This window comes from Prinia subflava (genome assembly GCF_021018805.1).
Source record: "Prinia subflava isolate CZ2003 ecotype Zambia chromosome W unlocalized genomic scaffold, Cam_Psub_1.2 scaffold_55_NEW, whole genome shotgun sequence".
Taxonomy (NCBI): domain Eukaryota; kingdom Metazoa; phylum Chordata; class Aves; order Passeriformes; family Cisticolidae; genus Prinia; species Prinia subflava.
Window position 1 is genome coordinate 164454 of NW_026960620.1, and position 19086 is coordinate 183539.

General features: G+C 47.1%; 1 pseudogene; it reads left to right on the forward strand.

The window, feature by feature from the left end:
- LOC134565291 (hephaestin-like) overlaps positions 1-19086 on the forward strand; it is a 45503-nt pseudogene that overhangs the window by 7983 nt on the left and 18434 nt on the right.

Consider the following 19086-nt stretch of genomic DNA (forward strand, 5'->3'; position numbering starts at 1 on the left):
ACAAACTCAACATCAGCTTCCCAATGCTGAGTCCGTGGGTTCCTCCAAGTCACCACGGACTTGTTTGAAGCCCCCGATGCGTCTGTGAAGACTGTGAGAGCTTTGAGTGGTCTCCGACTCCTTTTCTCATGAGGAATGAGGTGGAATTCCTCATTGAACAACTTGTGGGACGGGGCATGGACTGATATTTGTCCCCTGTAGCTGTCCAGAGATAATTGGAGACTGGCATTACTCTGCAGCAAATGCTCAAACATCTCTTTGGTCAATCTCTCAGGAGAGTTCTTTCCCTCCTCTGAAAGTCTGACCGGGAGGTGAATGCATGCAAAGTCAGAACCTGCCAATTCACACAATCTTACCCTGGCCTTCCGAATCAGCTGTGCTATCAGCTCCTGTGGCTCTGTGATGGTCTTGGATCTTTGGTGGGAGAGGAAAACCCACTCTATTATCAACAGTGAATCTTTCTCTTCCTCGATCCATTGAAAGATCAAACCATGCAGGTGTGGCAGTTTTCCTAGAACAATGAACTGGAAAGGCACCTTTGGCTCACACCGGTGAGCCTGTCTCTCTGACAAGGCTTTTTGTACCTTTTCGATTGCTGTCTTTGCCTCTGGGGTCAGCTCCCTGGGAGACGTCAGCTCCTTCTCCCCCTTCAATAAATTGAAGAGGGGTTCTAGATCTTGATTTGTGAGGCCTAGCCAGGGTCTTACCCAATTCAAAGACCCACACAGGGAGTGGAGATCTGCTAGAGTTTTTGGATTGCAACCAATTTCTAAGCTCTGTGGAACAACAGTCCTTGCACTGATTTGCAAGCCCAGGTATTTCCAAGGTGGCATCCTTTGAACCTTGTCCTCCTGTAATTGAAATCCAGCAGAGGTTAAAACTTTAACCACTAGGTCAAGCGTGTGTTGGAGTATAGAGTCATTGGGGCCACACACTAGCACATCATCCATGTAGTGAAGGATGATGGCTTCTTTTCTCTGTGTGCGTATTGGAGACAGTAATGAGGCTACATATTGTTGGCATATGAAAGGACTCGATTTGAGACCCTGGGGAAGGACCCTCCAGTGATAACGCTTCATTGGGGCCTGTCTATTGACAGTGGGAACTGAGAAGGCAAACCTAGGGGCATCTTCAGGGTGCAATGGAATTTGGAAAAAACAGTCCTTGATGTCTAAGACAGCCAATTTCCAATCTCGGGGGAGCATTGTTGGAGTGGGCATCCCTGGTTGGAGGGGTCCCATGTCTTCTACTATTTTATTAATTTCTCGTAGATCATGGAGCAACCTCCACTTGTCCTTTCCCGGTTTCTTTATCACGAAGATCGGGAAATTCCAGGGGCTTGTTGTCTCCACAATATGTCCCTGAGCCAATTGCTCTTCCACGAGTTTTTCCAGCGCCTTGAGCTTTTCTTTGCTCAAAGGCCACTGTGCTACCCATCTGGGGGTGTTTTCCAACCACTTTAACTTCTGGGTAGGGCGCTCCACAGTGGCTACTTGCAAAAATCCTGGGGTGTTTTAGGAATGACCAATTGGACTCCCCACTGAGACATGGTGTCCCTCTCCCACAGTGGGGCCTTATAATCTGCTACGAAAGGACGGACATTCGCCACCTTTCCCTCAGGTCCCTCAATTTGCACCACGTTTTTCGAAATCCTTGCCATTGAGATTCCTCCTATGCCCTGAAGTTTGCCTGCCACCGGCTCTAATTCCCAGTTCGAAGGCCACATGCTTTGTGGCAGAAGAGTAATGTCTGCTCCCGTGTCGAGCAGCCCCGCCACTAGGAGGCGCTCTTGTCCACAAATAATGTTGCACATCATAGAGGGTTTAGGTTCCCCCACCACCTCTGTCCAGTAGACCTCTGGTGATTTACCGTCTGCTGTGATCTCTGCTGGAACCGGTATGGCTTGGGCAAGAATTTGCCCCGCTACCAGATAGAAGGGTGGGTGCATACAACGAGCCAACAACATGAGGCCTATTATTTTTCCCTTTATGGTCATGGGAGCTATCTCAATTTCCAAGGGTGTGTGTGCCGTGTCCCCAATAACAAAATACTCACTGTCCAATCCCATGTGGTAAACCGTCAGGTCCTGTGAGATGTTAGACAGGTCAACTGTTATAACCATCCACTCAGTAGATCTGAAATGGAAACCTTTGGTAGTTACAAGTCTAAAACGGCCAAGTGGCTGCCAAACCTTGTTAGTTGAGCATTTAACATTTACATTTTTCTGCACCTCCACACCCCGTGACCTGCCCTCCCCCCCCTTTTTCTTTAAGAGAGAAGCTTTTGCCAATGTGAGTCCCGCTATATTTATATCTTTGCGCGTTGTAGTATCAACCGCGGGCACGCGCTGTAAATTCAGTTTTTTTGTTTGTTGAATTTCTTCTGCTTCTGGGTCTGAGGGCAGGATCTGGCGAAGTGTCCTGGTTTCTTGCAGCGGAGGCAGATGATGCGCTGCAGCTGGTCTGGTGGCATCTGTTGCCTGCTGGGGTGTGGTCCAGCAGGGGCTGTATGCTGTGGGTGTGTTGTTCCAGGATGTCTTTCAGATGTGCAGAACATTTCTGCCCGTCTGGAACAAGCTTCTATCATCTGGGACAGAGTAGGTGGAGGGTCCAAGGGTAGAGTGAGGATAATTCTACGACAGGTCTCATTAGCATTTCTTTGAGCCATCTCTTTGATCAGCTCTGCCTGCACCACGGGATCTGGTATTTGGTGTTCCACCTGTGTCCTCAGACGATCAACAAACTGTAAGAAATTCTCCGTAGCAAATTGTTTAACATTGACATAACTTCCTTTCCCTTCCCTTGATGGTAGCTGATAAAACATTTTCTCTGCAACATTGCTAATCCTAAGTAAAATTTGTTTGGATAATACTCGGGTTTGTTTTTCGGGGCAAGCCCAGGCACCTTCACCACACAGATGTTCAAATGTAATATCATTATTTTCAGTGTCCTTAGCCATATTAGGGTTTTGCTGAATCTCCTGTAAAAGTGTTCTTAAAGCTCTTTTCCACATATTGTCCCACAGATCATACTCTGAGGGAGATAACAGACATCTGAATAAGTCCTTAATATCACTAGGAACCATTTCATTAGAATCAAATGTGGCTCTAAACATCCCTTTAAAGATGGGGGTGTCCCTGCCAAACTCACGTTGTACTTTGCATAGTTCTTTCTTGTCTTGGTAAGAGAGTGGCTGGTATTGCCTAGAACCTTGCCTTCTACCTACATATGTAACAGGAGCAACAGAGAAAATGTGTTCATCTGCATGTGCCAAGGGTCTGGAAACTGTTGCTGCTATCCCTGTGCCCGGGGACGCTGAAGTTACTGCGTTTGCAGTCCCTTGTGTGCTGGGGAGGGAAGGCATGCTCTCTCCGTGCTGGCTGGGCAACCCAGGCTGTCCCCCTCCCCCCGCCGTGTGGCAATCATACCCCCCGCCGTGGCCGTGCAGGGTGGGGGGGGCGGCCCTCTCCCTGCTGCCGGGGGAGCCGGGAAGGAGGCAGGGGGAGGAGGGGCCGGCCCCCTCTGAGCCGCCGCAACAGCCGGGAAGGAGGCAGGGGGAGGAGGGGTGGGGTGGGGCTGCCAGAGGCCAGCAGGGGTTGGCCCAGGGGTATGGGGTGGGGGCGGGGGCAGGGGGAGGGGGTTGGGGGGGGAAGGGGTCGTGGGGGGAAGGTCGGGGCACATGGCAGCCGCCATTATTATCTGCCACGTGGAATGTGACTCCCAGGGGCTCTGCCGCCTGGCAGAAGTCCCGGGCCGCCCCTGCCCCCCCGCCGAGATCATGGGGAGAGAAACTGGCTTTGTTAAAAGGATCCCGGGACAAAGGTAAACCCAGGTATAAAGGTGGATCAGAGGGGGGATTACATGGGGTAAGTTTTTGCTCCTGGCTGGGTTTGCTTGACTCTAAAAGATGTTTACGAGCTTGCAAAAATATTGGGATAAATACAGAAGCGGCGTGATCATTATTTTGGACTTTATCTGTGATCACAGTACCCACGTGATCCCAAAAGGGAACAGTATCTATCTGTACCAATTCAGCTTCAGTAAATTCATGTTCTAACCAACGAACAAATCGTTTTTGCAGCCTTTTGGAAATTTTAACGTTAATTAAAAGGTCCTGGAGTTGTTTTAATACACTCTTTTGAGGAGCCGATAGCTATATGCCCATGATTCGATATTATTGAAAGCTATTAGCTCAAAATCCAGCCTTCAGCTGCTACAGTCAGCTGTATGTAACTCCTGTGTCTCCTATAACCAGAGAGAACAGGCGGGGAAAACTCGGGGGCTGCGGTCGCGTATTCGCGCCGTTTCTCCAGCCCCGGTGGCACCGGGGGGTCCCCGCAGCCTTGCTTGGCCGATGGGATACGTGCCCGGGCCGGGGTTTCCCCGAAAAGCAGGGCTTCATATGCGGAGCCACTCCACGGGCCCGCGGGCTGCGGCAATCAGAAACGAAAGAAAAAAAAAAGAAAAAAAATCCCAGCCGCAGGGTCCTAAAATCCACCCGCTGCTACTAGCAAAGGTAAAATTACGCCCTCCCAGTTTGCGGTACCGATCAAACGGAGGTCTTTACCTGGTCCGTGGTATCATATGCTGAGTCAGAAGCAACTGAAGGCCCTGTCTTTAGCTCACTCGTGGCTGGGCAACCACAAGCTACGAGCTTATCCCTACCCACCTATAGCAACAACATGTGGCCAAAGTGGCTAGGGTAATTGAACTTCCCAAAAAGCTTATAAGACCCTGAAAGGTCTCCAGCTCCGCATGGGTTTCTATATTTAAACCCACTTGGGCGCCAATTGATATTTCCTCTCCTTATTCCCCTCAAGGGTCTCAGCTAGCTCAGCCCTTCTCAGGCCTAGGAGGATTATATCAAGAAAGACAGGATAAGGATTCAAAAGAGGCTCTCACCCTTTCTGCTGCTTTATTCCAGGTTGGTGTCCCAGGAGAGAGAGAGATCCCGGGGGACAGGGGTCTTTTCTCAGGATTTCTGAGGGAGGGGCAAGCTGGCACACAGCCAATGGGGTCAGAAGGGGAAGGAAGGGTCAGACTACATGACAGGAGTTCCAGGGGTCCCTGAGGGAGAAGAAACCATTTCCCCAGGGGGATGTAACAGTTTGTGCTTTGGGTAGTGACTTGAAATTTTTCCTGCAAAGTCTGCAAGCGCAATTTGCAAGACTTCTGAGTTTTAAATCAACCATTCCAAGTATATGGATTTGACTGGCAAAAATATTTCTGAAAAATCTTTGCCTGAAAGAGAAAACATTCGAGATTGGGCTTTCATTATGAGTTGAGACATAATTTCAGGGCATGTTGTTATGGTTTTACTCATCTGTCGGGACAAAAAGACCCATTCTAGTATTACCAGGTGGTCTTTCCTTGCCAAATCCCATTGGAACATTAATCCATGAAGTTGGGGGCTTTCTCCTAAAACTGCAAATAAAAAAGAGAGGTTAGGATTATAACGGTGTGCTTGACGCGACTGAATGGCCTCAAACACTTTTTCTAAAGCATTCTGAGCTTCTTTGGTGAGTTCTCGTGCGGAGTTTAATGCTGTGTCTCCTTTTAATAAATCAAATAAAGGGTTTAAGTCTCGATTTGTGATACCTAACAGAGGTCTGATCCAGTTGATAGTTCCTATGAGTTGCTGCATCTCATTAAGAGTTTTTGGATTGCAAAGTAGCTGGAGTCTTTGTGGTGTAATGGTCTGTTCTCTAATTCTGTAACCTAAATACCTCCATGGAGGGAGTTGTTGTGTTTTTTCTTGGACTATAGTAAATCCTGCTTTCTGCACTGCCGAGATGACATGATCTGATGTTTCTTCTTCAGCTGCTATCAAAATGTCATCCATGTAGTGCAGTATGAGGGAATGTGGATGTCCATGAACTGGAGAGAGTATTTTTGCAACAAACCATTGACGTATGCTGGGAGAGTTGCGCATTCCTTGTGGCAAGACCTCCCAATGATATCTCTTTAACGGAGCTTGTTGATTGATAGATGGAACGGAGAAAGCAAACTGTTGTGCGTCATCAGGATGCAAACGAATACTAAAAAACCAGCCTTTTAAATTAATAACAGTTAAAGTCCAGTCCTTAAGGATCATAACAGGTGATGGTAAACCTGGTTGCAACGACCCCATTTCAACAATAATTTCATTAGTCTTTTGAAGATCGTGTAACAACCTCCATTTTTCACTGTTTGGCTTTCTGATTACAAAAACGGGGGTGTTCCATGGACTAGTAGTTGGGACTAGGTGTCCTTTTTCTAATTGTTCTTGTACTAACTGTTCTAGAACTGTAAGTTTGCTGGCAAAGGCCATTGGTTTTCCCAGATAGGTGTGTCAGAAGTCCATGTTAGTTTTAAAGTGTCCTTTTCATCTACAGCCCATTTTAGAAATTTGTCTCTATCCTCAGACCCCATTGTGACAGGATGTCTCTTCCCCACAGCACTATATCTGCTCTTACAATGAATGGTTTTGTGGTTGCAATGCGACCCTCGGGGCCCTCAAATGTCACTGGGTGCAAGCTGCGAAAGCTGTCACAGTAACCTCCAATACCTGCCAGCTGATCCAGCGTAGGTACAATGATCCAGTCTTGCGGCCAGAGGTCTCATGAAATCAGCGAAACATCTGCGCCCGTGTCAATCAGACCTGTAAGGGTGATGGTCTTCCCGAGGTGCTTGAGGGTGCAGTTGAGATATGGCCACCCGCGGCTGATCTCTCTCCTACAAGCGATGAAGGATGTGTTGTTGAGGGATTCTGGTAGGAGAAAAGCTTGCGCTATGATTAGTCCTTTGGGTAAGAAACATGGGGGGTCAGGACAGATAACTAAAACAGTGATTTCCTGTGAGGATGTTACAGACAGTACGGTTGGTAATACATAAAAACCGTCAGCATTATTTTTACCTACTCCCATTATTAAAAATTCACGGGATTGTGGTAGAGGTCCTAACTGTCCTGTAGAAATTGTATGGTGAATACAGTTTGTTAGCATTACTGGGTAGGCTGTGCACAGCTCCAATCGGGTACCTGGGGGCATTGTGGCTGGTAACTCGGATATGAGTTGCTGCAGCTGTGGACCTGGCGGTCTGAGGTGTTTTCTGGCATGCTGTACAGGGTTTCTTGTGTCTGAGCGCTCCACTGTCTCGCGCTCCTCTGCCCGTTTCCCGAACTCTGCCATTTGAAATCCTGTGCTGGACGAGAACTGTTAGCATTTTGCAAATGATTCTTACAATTACAGTGTTTTAAGGGTGGCTTCCTCTGAAGCCGTGGGCAACTGTTTCTGAAGTGTCTTTTTCTCCCACAAAAGTGGCAAACCCCCTTTTGACTCTGCTGATTATCTACAACTCCTTTAAATGCAGCAAAGGCTTCTGCAAGAGTCTGTGCTTGAAGCTCTGCAACCTTTTCTTGTTGTTTTAGGGTGTTTTCTTGTGCTGTGGTGATAGCATTGGCTAGAACTTCAGCTTGTAGTGCTGCTGCATGTTCAGGGGTATTTAAGCGGTTACATGCTTCAACTAGCTGGGCTATTGTTGGCTCCGGGTCTTGGGGAAGAGCACGTAGTATTTTTTTGCAGCTTGCATTTGCATTAGAAATCGCTAAGCATTTTAATAGTTCTTCTCGTGCCCACTCTAAAGCTACTTGCTTGCCCAGAGCTAATTTAAAACAATCTAGGAACTTGATATAGGGTTCATCAGGACCTTGCTTTACTTCAGAAAAATCTAAGTCAGGCTTATTGCCATCAGGTACTTGTAACAATGCTGTCTTGGCCATTTCTTTGATATCATTTAGAACTGGCCTTGTGAGGGTTTGCACTTGTCTTTGTGGATCTACATTCACTCCTTCTCCTACAAGCTGCTCAAGTGTTAAGGCTGCAGTGGCTGGATTTGTGGCATAGTCTCTTAAAAGCTGATTTAAAGCATGCTTCCATGCCAATTCCCATAAAGAATATTCAGTAGGAGACAGGAGAGATGTGATTATTTGTTTTAGATCATGAGGTGTTAGTACATTGGCAGCAAAGGTGGCTTGCAATAGACCTCTAAAAAAGGTAGTCTCTTCCATATAACTTTGCAGTTTTGCAAAGTTCTTTTATTTCAGAGAAACTTATTTGTTCTCACTGGGGATTTAACCCTGCTCTATTATATCGGACTGGAAAGACTTTAAGTTTTGAAAGGATTTCCCACTCCCCATCTCGTGCTGCTTCCTTCCTTAATCTGTGCCAGGGATCTATGCTGACTGATGAATCCTCCAAATCATCAGAGAAGCTGCAGGACGTGTGGGAAACCTTCTGATTTATCATCGGAGTTTGTTTACATTCCTCCGGCATGGGCGCCGCCATCTTGGGGGGGGCTAGTTCCGGGATGTCACATCCGGTTCTCACGCTCCTCACAGCCAGGGCGTGTCTGTCCAGGCTGTGGGTGGCAACCCGGGGCGGTGCCTGAGACTTGGGACTGCCCATGGAGGGGGAGCTTCCCGTGCTGGAGTGGGAGGAGTTGAGTGACACATCGGACTGGGCGTGCCGCCGGGTTGGGCTGTACCGAGCCCGCCCACGTGCAGCTTCAGCCTCTGCCTCAGAGATATGGAGAGTGCCATGTGTTTCTTTGTTCTCTGAGCCCGCGCTTTCAGGGCTTTGTTCAAAACTCCCACGCTCAAAATTAACGGACCAGGATCGCCCGTGTCTCGTACCAGGAGACTGAGGGGGTGGGGAGGGCGTTTGGAATGGAACCCTACCCCGCATGGCCAGTGCTGGCATGGGTCCCACTCCGGGGGACTAAGGAGGGCGCGGGGAGGGGGGGCTTTGAACCCTCCCGTGCCTGCTTCTCGGGAATGTATCAAACCAAATTTTTCTGGGACTTGGGGGATCAGAACATGGATTTTTATCTTCACATCTAAGGTGAGCAGGAGCCTTTTTGCATTTTACTTTCTGGGCTCCTTTTATATGGTCGCTTTTAGAAGCGTTTTGCCAGGTTTTTCTCTCTGCAGTTTCAGGTGTTTTTGCACTGCCGAGCCTTTCACCGTCTTCTGTTACAAAGTCTAACACAGTTTCAAAGATGGGTCTTAATTTTAAAGCAGATTTTTTCTTTGAATTATACAACTTTAATCCTATTTTGTCCCAAAATTCTACGGTTAATGTTTCAGCTGTGGTAGTGTCCGGAAAATTTTTATAGACCCATTTCACAAGTTTTTTAAGCTCTTTCCTCTCAAACTTATAGTCTTGAATAATCAGTTTATAATTAAAATAACAAAAGGTGTCTCGCTGTTCTACTGGTTGCCAGGTCCCCATTTCACTCACCAGAATGGCTCTTGTGATCACCCAGCGCTCTTGGTTTGTCCCCAACTCTCTGAAGTCACTCGGTGATTAGCTGTTCTGTCTCCAGCTCTGCTAGACTGCAGCTTCTCTCTTCTGAAGAGTAATCCACCTCGTACCAGAATTGGTGTCCCGGCAATGACCCCTTCTCATCGGTATAGGGGTTCAGTCAAAAGGCTCCCTCTAAGCCTTTTTGACCCAAAAAATGTGGTTTTATTTTCACGACCAAAAAAACCACCACGAGCTCGCTTTTAAAAAAACGAAAACCAAGAGCAAAACGGCCTAGCTGACGTGAGGGCTCTGTCAGCAAAACTCCAACTAGAGATCTTAATATCAGGTCCCAGTTCAGAGCACCATGTATTGAGTTTTCTCTCAATACCTCCGAGGGTCCAGCCAGCGGAGAAATGGCTTAATAAAATAGCGAGACGGCTTCTAAGGATATGCTTTGTAAAATAAAGGTTTTTATAACAGCAAAAATAACAAACATTACAAAATGAAAAGAGATAAGCCGAGCACTGTACCAAGCACAGTTACACTGGCTAAGGCATTCCCAAAAAGCCCCGTGCACCTCTTGTACTGGCTCTTTAATACTCTATGGTCTAGCTGGGCTTATTTGGCTCTTTGCCCAATGAGATTGACACTAGGCCTTGAGATGCACTTCCAAAGCCCTATCACTGTGTCTGTGCTGGTACTGAGCCAATTGCAACGAGCAGGCTATAGAAAATTCTAGTTTAACTTCCTTATAGAGAAACACCTGCTCGGGTACAGAAATGCACGACTACATGTTGTCACTGCACACAATTAGTTAATGGGACCTATATGTACAATGACTGCAGAAATGAAACTGTTGGCCATTAAAAAGGGATGAGATATTGATATGATTGATAGAGGTAGCAAATTATTTCAAGGAGGTTTTTTTTGTTGGGAAGAAATGGACTGTGTGGGGAAAAAGAGGCACATTTGTATAACAAAGTGTGAATTATCTTAAACTCTTTACTGATAATGGCTGCAGGGATGACTTGGCAAAGGGCTGAACTCTGGATTGTATAGCCAGGGCCAAGCCCTGCCTGTTTTTGAATGATGAGCCCAATGCTTAATATATGGGTCTCCACTGTTCATTCTCTGAGATATGCATTACAGTTTACCTCCCTTCCAGGGCTGCTCTATTGCTGTGGGTGATCAATGCGAAGGGGGAAATGAGGGGAGTGACCTTGGCTCTCATTTAGGCTGGTTCCACTAATGCCTGGACTGTGATTCATCTCTTATCTATTAAGAATTACCCATCAAGAGCAAATATGCTCGTGAGTTAAACTTTAGGACCTGTATGAGGTTTTAACTCTAGGAGCTGGTTATGTGCTGGATATGTACCTGCCTGACTTGTCTGCCACTCTGGAAGAAATTTGGAAATTGTTAAGTAGAAAATCATCTTTCAGACTTCAAATTTTGGTCAGAGAGCTCAGGACTCCATTCTACCTGTCTTGTGATTTACCTGGAAATGCCACAAACGAATTGAAGTGAGATTTGAAGAGCCCAGTGAAGGCTGAAGGAGGCATAAGAAAAGTTCTCCCTGTGACACCCTGTTGGGGGTTAGATTTGCCTTTATTTTTTTTTTCACTTACAGAATTTTTTCCCATAAGTTTCTGAGAAACCTTGATGACAGTACTTAGCCAGAACAAAGAGAGTAGTTGAAGGACATGGCAGCACAAAGCTACACCTATTGTTTTTAAGTCTCTGGGAGTGTCCCTCAGAGGGGTGAGCTTTGGGAAAGGTAAAAAGAGCTGGGGGAGGGGGGCTCACTCTTGCTCTCAGCACTGAGGAAGACAGTCAAGCTGCCCCTTGCTGCAGGGAGAGTTCATGGCCATCACTCTGCCTCTGCCTCATCCTGGGAAATCTACTGTCATCTGCTTGTGTACCCGGGAATCCTGAGCTCTCTTTCTCCGGCCCTCCCCCCACCGCCGCTGCTTCTTCGGAGTTTTGAGGTTTTTCCTGCTACTCTGTAGCCCTGCACTGCCCAGCTCTGCCGGGACACCCCTGCTGCTCCAGCTACCAGCGCAGTGCATCTGATCTCATCCACCAGCCTGGGACTTTCCACCCTTCCAGCTTGGCCTCTCAGAGTTCTGCAAGGGCACCGAGATCAAACTGCCCCGGGCTTTTGTGAAAGAAAGCCCTCAAGGTTCCTGGTTCTGTTTATTATTCATGCTGTAGTTGTTGTTTGTTTGTTGTTTTGTCATACATACCAGTAAAGAACTGTTATTCCTATCCCCATACCTCTATCTGAAAGCCCCTTTAATTTCTTAAATTAGAATAATTTGGAGGGAGGGGATTCGAATTCTCCATCTCTAGGGAGGTCCTGCCCCCTTCCTAGCAGATACCTGTCTTTCAAACCAGGACACACCCACATGGGATTGTCTGGGAAGCATTGTCCTTCCCATTTCTTTTTTGCAGGGCACAGTTCAGGGTGCATTTTGTGTCTGTTGCTGAAAGCTGGAGTTGAGGTTGTGGCCATGCACAGGTGGCTTAGAGCATCCCAGGGTCCTCTAATGCCAAAGCTTTCAGCTGTACCCCAGAAAGTGGAGTGTCACCATCACTGTGCTGCAGTATTGACCAGCTGTTGTGTATAATGATGACTCATAGTGCCTTTCCCTGTGAATTCAACAGCCAGGCCTCAGCATTCCTGCAGTCTGGGAAAGACGGGGTGGGAAGCACGTACAAAAAATCTGTCTATAAGCAATACACGGACTCCACATACACCACTGAGATCCCCAAACCTGTCTGGCCAGGGTTCCTCGGGCCTGTCATCCAAGCAGAAGTAGGGGATACCACTCAAGTACACCTAAAAAATTTTGCTACTTGACCGTATACAATCCATCCTCATGGTATTTTCTACAAAAAGGACTCTGAAGGTAAATGAGCTACTGCCATCATGGAGACAGATTTTTCTCACTGGGAACTTAGGAGTATGCATGGAGGAGAACTGTCCATAAAGCCCCAGCTGGAAAGCAACTTCATTTAGGTGTTTGGTGAACACACCAGGTGTTGAGTTAGCAGGCTCATGGGACTGGAGTCCTCACCTGGGCCCAGGTTTCTCGATTTTAGAACCTCTAAAACACTGATCAACTCTAGAGATTGTAGAGAGACTGACTATGGGAGCACGGTGCAGAATTGAAGGCAAGGCAGCACCAGGCAGAATGGAAATAATCCTGCTGACTCTGTGCTGACCTGTTTAACTGGGCAAGTTGCCTCACAGTGGCTCTTTGCCTCAGTGCCTCTTTGAGGAAGTGATGATTAGACACTATTTCAGTCTTGGGATAGTGAGTCTCAGTTCAGTATAAGGTTACATATGTGGGCATCTTGGCTCTTCTTGAATGGATGTTGTGATTGCTCAGTTGTTCTAGGATCCCTGTATCCTGATGTCCCCCCAGGATCAGAAGAAGGATGATGCTGTTTTCCCACAAAGGAATTACACCTATACTTGGACTGTCCCTGAAGATCACAGTCCAACTGTTGATGACCCAAACTGCTTGACCTGGATCTACCACTCTCATATTGATGCACCAAGGGACATTGCATCTGGATTAATTTGGCCTTTACTTACATGTAAAACAGGTAAAAACACTAAGAGAAAGCAGCTGAGGCCTGCAGTTCCATAATGTAAAGATCTTGTGGTAACATGAATAAGGATAGGATGTGAAGGTACTCTGGTGTGCAGCTCCCAGCTTCAGGGGGAAATGCAACTTGGTTAGAGAGGACAGTACCTGGGTTCTAGCTGGATTCTGGTCATTGCATTGTCATTATCCCTTAGTGGTTGGGCAGGTGAGCTTGCAGGCCTCTTGATCTGAGAGAGTTGCTTGAATCCATGTTAAAAGCAAGAATCTTGTGCAAGATCGAGTTTGTGTATTTAAAATATGGTGACTGGTTTCAGCAGGAGTGAGAAGACTGAAGGTGGTGTAGTTGAGGCCTGCAGTGGCAGAGCTGCTTGGGAGAGAGAACTGTACGGGTAGGGGTATATTGGAAAAGGGTGAGTTCGCCGCTCTGTAGTGAGCTGTGAGGATGGTGGGAAAGCATGTCTCCAACTCCTGTGACAAGACTTACTCTGCTACTGCTGTTTTAATCTCTTGCCTGATGTATGATTTTCTGCATGAGTGTTTTTCTGCATTTATTCCTCTCCTTTCATCTCAGGAATGCTGACTGGTAGCTCTTAAAGACACTGGCATATGGATGTTGATTTCTTTCTGATGTTCAGTGTGGTGGATGAGAACCTAAGCTGGTACCTGGATGAGAACATTGCATCATTCTGCACAGATCCTGGCTCTGTAGACAAAGAAGATGAGGAATTTCAGGAGAGAAACAAAATGCATAGTCAGTGTCACCTCTGTGAGGCCACTGTGTCTGCTGAGACACTCAGGAGTGTCAGTGCTCCAGGATCTGCTCTGAGATCATGTGCTTAGGAAATAATATCTCAGGGACAGGGCAACGACTCCATAAAATGGAAGTATTGTTTTGGTTTTATCTTTGGCTTGAGTGAGCTTTTATACCCTTTGTTTTAGGAATGAGCTGTGGAGCTGGGCTCTCCAAAGCAGAATAGGAGGAGGAGTTCTGGTTAGGTCCATCCAATCGTGTCTGTGCTGTCAGCTGCTGGCAGGAGCTCTGAAGGCCCCTTTTCTGCTCTCTAATTTTTGCTTGCTTGGTTTTGCAGCTATTAATGGTTATGTGTTTGGCAACCTCCCTGAGCTGAAGATGTGTGCTGGGGATTCTGTTTCATGGTACCTCTTTGGGATGGGCAATGAAATTGATGTTCACACAGCCTACTTCCATGGAGACACACTCAAAATCTGGGGCCATGGGACAGATGTGGCCAGCCTCTTCCCATCCACTTTTGTTACAGCAGATATGATCCCCAGGAACCCTGAGAGATGGCTGCTCAGCTGCCAGGTCAATGATCACATACAAGGTAAGACAGAGGGTGGAATATGTCCTGGACTCTGTGTCCTCTGTTTCTGATGTACAGTGTGGTAGGGAACAGTGCCTTGGGCATGAAAAATGTCCCCAGATGAGTGGGTGATGCCTTGTCTTGTGCAACTTGGAGTGGGCTGGTTACTAATGTGCGGGGCAGCTTTGGTGGGGCTGACTTGTACCATGGTGTGATGTTTGATGTTTGGTACAGCTGAAAGCTGAGATGAGGCAGTGCCTTAAGAGCTCTGATCCCTGTAAGAGGCACTTGCATGATAGATCTGAGGACAGCAGAAGACTCTAGTCACTCTTTGTCCATACTTCCATAGCATCCAGTATCTAAGGATGGAAGTTCTGTTCACTGACACAAAACTCCTTGCTGTGGAGTCACTTGCCCCATCCATGTGCCTTTTGGGACAGCAGAGGGAAGGTGGGACTGCCCATTAGGTTGGTTGGAGGGGCTAAGTGAATGTCCACCTTTGTGTCTTGGACAGATGGGATGGGGGCACTCTATGAAGTCCAGCCTTGTTCTCAGCAAGCTGCGGCACCCAGCCTGGATGGGAGAGTTTGGAAATACTACATAGCTGCCAAGGAAGTGCAGTGGGACTACGGACCCTCAGGGCTTGACTGGATCAGTACGAAGCAGCTCAGTGACAGACAGGTAAGTTTCTTGGTTTGAAAGACAGGTATCTGCTAGGAAGGGGGCAGGACCTCCCTAGAGATGGAGAATTCAAATCCCCTCCCTCCAGATTATTCTAATTTAAGAAATTAAAGGGGCTTTCAGGCAGAGGTATGGGGATAGGAATAACAGTTCTTTACAGGTATATATGACAAAACAACAAACAAACAACAACTACAGCATTAATAATTAACAGAACCAGGAACCTTGAGGGCTTTCTTTCACAAAAGCCCAGAGCAGTTTGATCTCGGTGCCCTTGCAGGACTCTGAGAGGCCAAGCTGGAAGGGTGGAAAGTCCCAGGCTGGTGGATGAGATCAGATGCACTGCGCTGGTAGCTGGAGCAGCAGGGGTGTCCCGGCAGAGCTGGGCAGTGCAGGGCTACAGAGTAGCAGGAAAAACCTCAAAACTCCGAAAAAGCAGCGGCGGTGGGGGGAGGGCCGGAGAAAGCGAGCTCAGGATTCCCGGGTACACGAGCAGATGACAGTAGATTTCCCAGGACGAGGTAGAATGATGGCTATGAACTCTGCAGCGAGGGGCAGCTTGACTGTCCTCCTCGATGCTGAGAGCAAGAGTGAGCAACAGCTCCCCCCCAGCTCTGTCTTTTACCTTTCTCAAAGCTCACAGTTATCTCCCCCCTCTGAGGGAAACTCCCGGAAACTCGAAACAATAAGTGTAGCCTTGTGCTGCCATCTCTTTTGACTACTCCCTTTGTTCTGGTTAAGCACTGCCGTTAAAGATTCCTAGCAACTTATGGGAAGAAATTCTGTAAGTGAAAAAGAGGCAAATCTAACCCCTAACAGTAAGTGAGAGGCTGCTGGGCTTGGGCAGTGTTTGGGGACTCTGGCCTGTATCAGGAAGGCTGCTCAGGAAAATGTGGAATTTCTTTATTTTCAAAATATATACCTGCTGTTCACATGGGGTACATTTCCTGGGAAGGCTGATCACCCCATCTAGAAAGGGAGGCTGCTGTAGCTGGACTGCACCAAGAGCAGTACAGGTACCTTGGAGCCTTCCCATGAGAATGCTGTGTGGCACAGCTGTACCCACAAGCAGCAAAAGTCCCAGCAGATGTACAACGTGAGCTGCCACATTTGTCTCTGGGCTTCATTTCTGCTTGCTAACTGTAATAAATGCCAATCGCTTGTTTTTGAAATTTATGAAAGTTTAATAAAAATAAAATGGTTATAAAAAAATAGTAATACAAATATAATAATAATAAAGGTTAAACAATTTAGAATTAGGACAATTAATGAGACAATACCAGCAAAAAAATTACAGCCCGGGATGGGTACCTCTTCCTGGACCAAAGTGAGCCAGGAAAAGGACCCCATTAAAAGAGAATTTACTCCTTAAGAGGAGTCACCTCATGATTATGCATATATTATTTAAAACAAGAAATTCGCCTGGTGCTTGTCAAAAACTTTCTGTTAATCCCCAGGCACCTTTGAGTCTAAGTCAGGCTTGGAAAAGTTCGTTTCTGTTGATAAGGAGAGCCATAAATTCTTCTCCACCGGAAAATTTAGGGGTCTCTGTAATTGTTATCGCTGTGCAAAGAATTTCTTGATTATCTTCTCCTTTTCTTGAGCTAAAAAAAATATCTCACACACATAGTTTCTATTTTAACCACTGAAGCTTGATTTTAATTACACTACTACATTTACTATATTATTGAAATGTTAATACAGCATAACTTTCCAACCTAGCATAATACATATAATAAATATCTGTGTAGAGCCATATAATATGCATTTTTCACACTAACCTAGCAAGCCTAACCTAGGAACAGATTGATCTGAGAACATTTTTGCCTAACCTAGGAACAGATTGATCTGTTTGAGAAATGATTCAAAAAGCCCCTGATGCAGCACAGGGTGGCAGAGCTGGCCTGCAGATGGGCCTCAGGCTGGTGTTGCTGTAGGAAGCAATTTCTAGGAAATCAGATGCAAGGACTTGGATGGCAGCCCTCCATCCCATGGTCAGGTGACTGGGGTAGCAGTTGAGAGACTTCCCATTCAGTCTTTGGCTAACTGAAAGAGAGATTCTTCTCCTTTCACAGAGATTACTTCCCTTCCCTAGTAATCTGTTGGAGGGGATATACCTTATTCAGATGGAGAAGAGGAAATGTAGAGTGGTTAATTATTTACCCAATGCCATGCAGCAAGCCTTGTAGACCTTAGACCTGTGAGCTGGCCTTGTAACTGCACTGCCTCTCCTGCAAGGCTTGTTACTTATATTTGGTGAGGGTGGTAGTGGAGGAAATAAATACTTTTACAGCTGTTTATTTTAGTCACGATTGGGGCTGTCCCCAGCTTCTGAAGAGGTTTGAGTTCTAGCACTGCCTTCCCACTGACTGCACTGCAGTTTTATTCATTCCTTCGCACATCTTGTGTAGTGATGCTGATCACACCTGGCAGGTTCACCTGGGAGAGGGCTGTGTGCTACAGGTGCTCCCTGAACACACAGGTGGATGAGTCTGTAAGGGCAAAAAAGCTTTGTAGAGTCAAAGCTGTGCTTGTTCCAAACTAGAAGTGCTGTCCTTGTCTGAAATATTGCTTGATTTGGAGATGCTGATGGCCTTCCCAGTGGGAGCAGGGGAACAGGGCTGATTTGCATTTAGTCCTGCTGAGCAGTATTTCAAGTGTAGCCTCTACCGAATTGGGGGTGTCTATTGGAAGGCAAAGTATGTGGAATATACTGATGAGAGCTTCCATGAGGAAAAGCAGCAATCAGAAGAAGAGAAACACCTTGGAATACTTGGTGAGAATCATCCAAGAACACAAATCCTCTGTCAGTGTCTGTGAGAAGGATGCTGATGCTAGGAGTGCCAGGTGGCTGTACCTGCCTGCTCATTTTGAAGGGCAGGGTGGGGCACAAGAGGTGCTTCACAACAGTCACATCTGAGAGCAAAGTGAACAGGCCAAGGTGCAGGGTGGTAGAATGGACAGAATCACTTCAGGGATCATTCCGAAGGTATTCCAGAGGTAAGGGCTGAGGGACACAGTATAGTATGTGTGACTAGAGCTAAACAGGTCACAGCAATAGCTCCTGGTTATGTGTTTTTGTCTGAGCCCCTTCAAGGCATGCTGCAAACCCCATGTTCTCACAGAGAGCTTTCTCTCCTGAGTGGGTGCTTGGGGACAGGCATGGTAAAGGCTTATAGCTCCTCTCTGGCTAGCTGCGTCATGGACTTACAGACTCTGGTGGGCTTGGAGCATCTCACACCTCTGAGGCACATGTTTTGGGTGGCTGAGGGGACCTTACATAGGTGGGGGAGAGGTGTGGGCCTATCCTGAGGGCATTCCAGCACATCTGGCTGTTCTGTTACTTCCTTGTGTGAAGGCGTGATGCCTCTCTGAGTTCTCCTGTGGACCCAAACTACTTTCAGACAATCCTTGCCAGCCCCTGCTCCTACTGAGCTCCCTTCAGCAGCAGCAAGGCAAGGCCATCTGCTGGCTCTCATCTTTGGCCCTGCAGCTTGGAGGAAGGTGCCCTGTCTGCTTTGGTTTGCCTGATGGCCTGGGGAAATGCTCTGTTGCTGATGTGCTCTCTCTGCTATATTCTAGGTCCAGTGATCAAAGCTGAAGTCGGAGACACCATCCTGGTGACATTTTTTAACAAAGCCTCCTGGCCCCTCAGCATCCAGCCACATGGAGTGTCCTATGGGAAGGCATCAGAAGGGATATGGTACCATGATGGTTGGTGGATCCCTTTTCTTGAGTACACCCCCATCAGAGGTGCTGGGTATTTGGTTGACACAAATTAAGTAAAGTCTGCTCTGAAAGTAGCTGGTGAGAAGGTGTATCCGAGTTTGTGCAGGGACTTGGGAATAACCCTGTAATCCCTGTTTTAAAGGCCTGTCCCAGAGTGGGGTTTCTGTGGTGCCACTGCACAACTTCACGTATCGCTGGACTGTTCCAAGGCATGTGGGGGCCCACGTCCAGCGACCCTCCCTGCCTCACCTGGATGTACAGCTCAGCTGCTAATCCTGTCAAAGACTCCAGCTCAGGCTTAGTGGGGCCTCTGCTCATCTGCAAGTCGGGCACTTTGGATAACAACAACAAGCAGGTAAAGGGGTTTTCCTGCCCCATTCCTACCAGGTTTTTGCTTTCATGTAGAGAAAGGAAGCATCAGCAAAACATTAGGGAGCATATTAAAAACAAATGT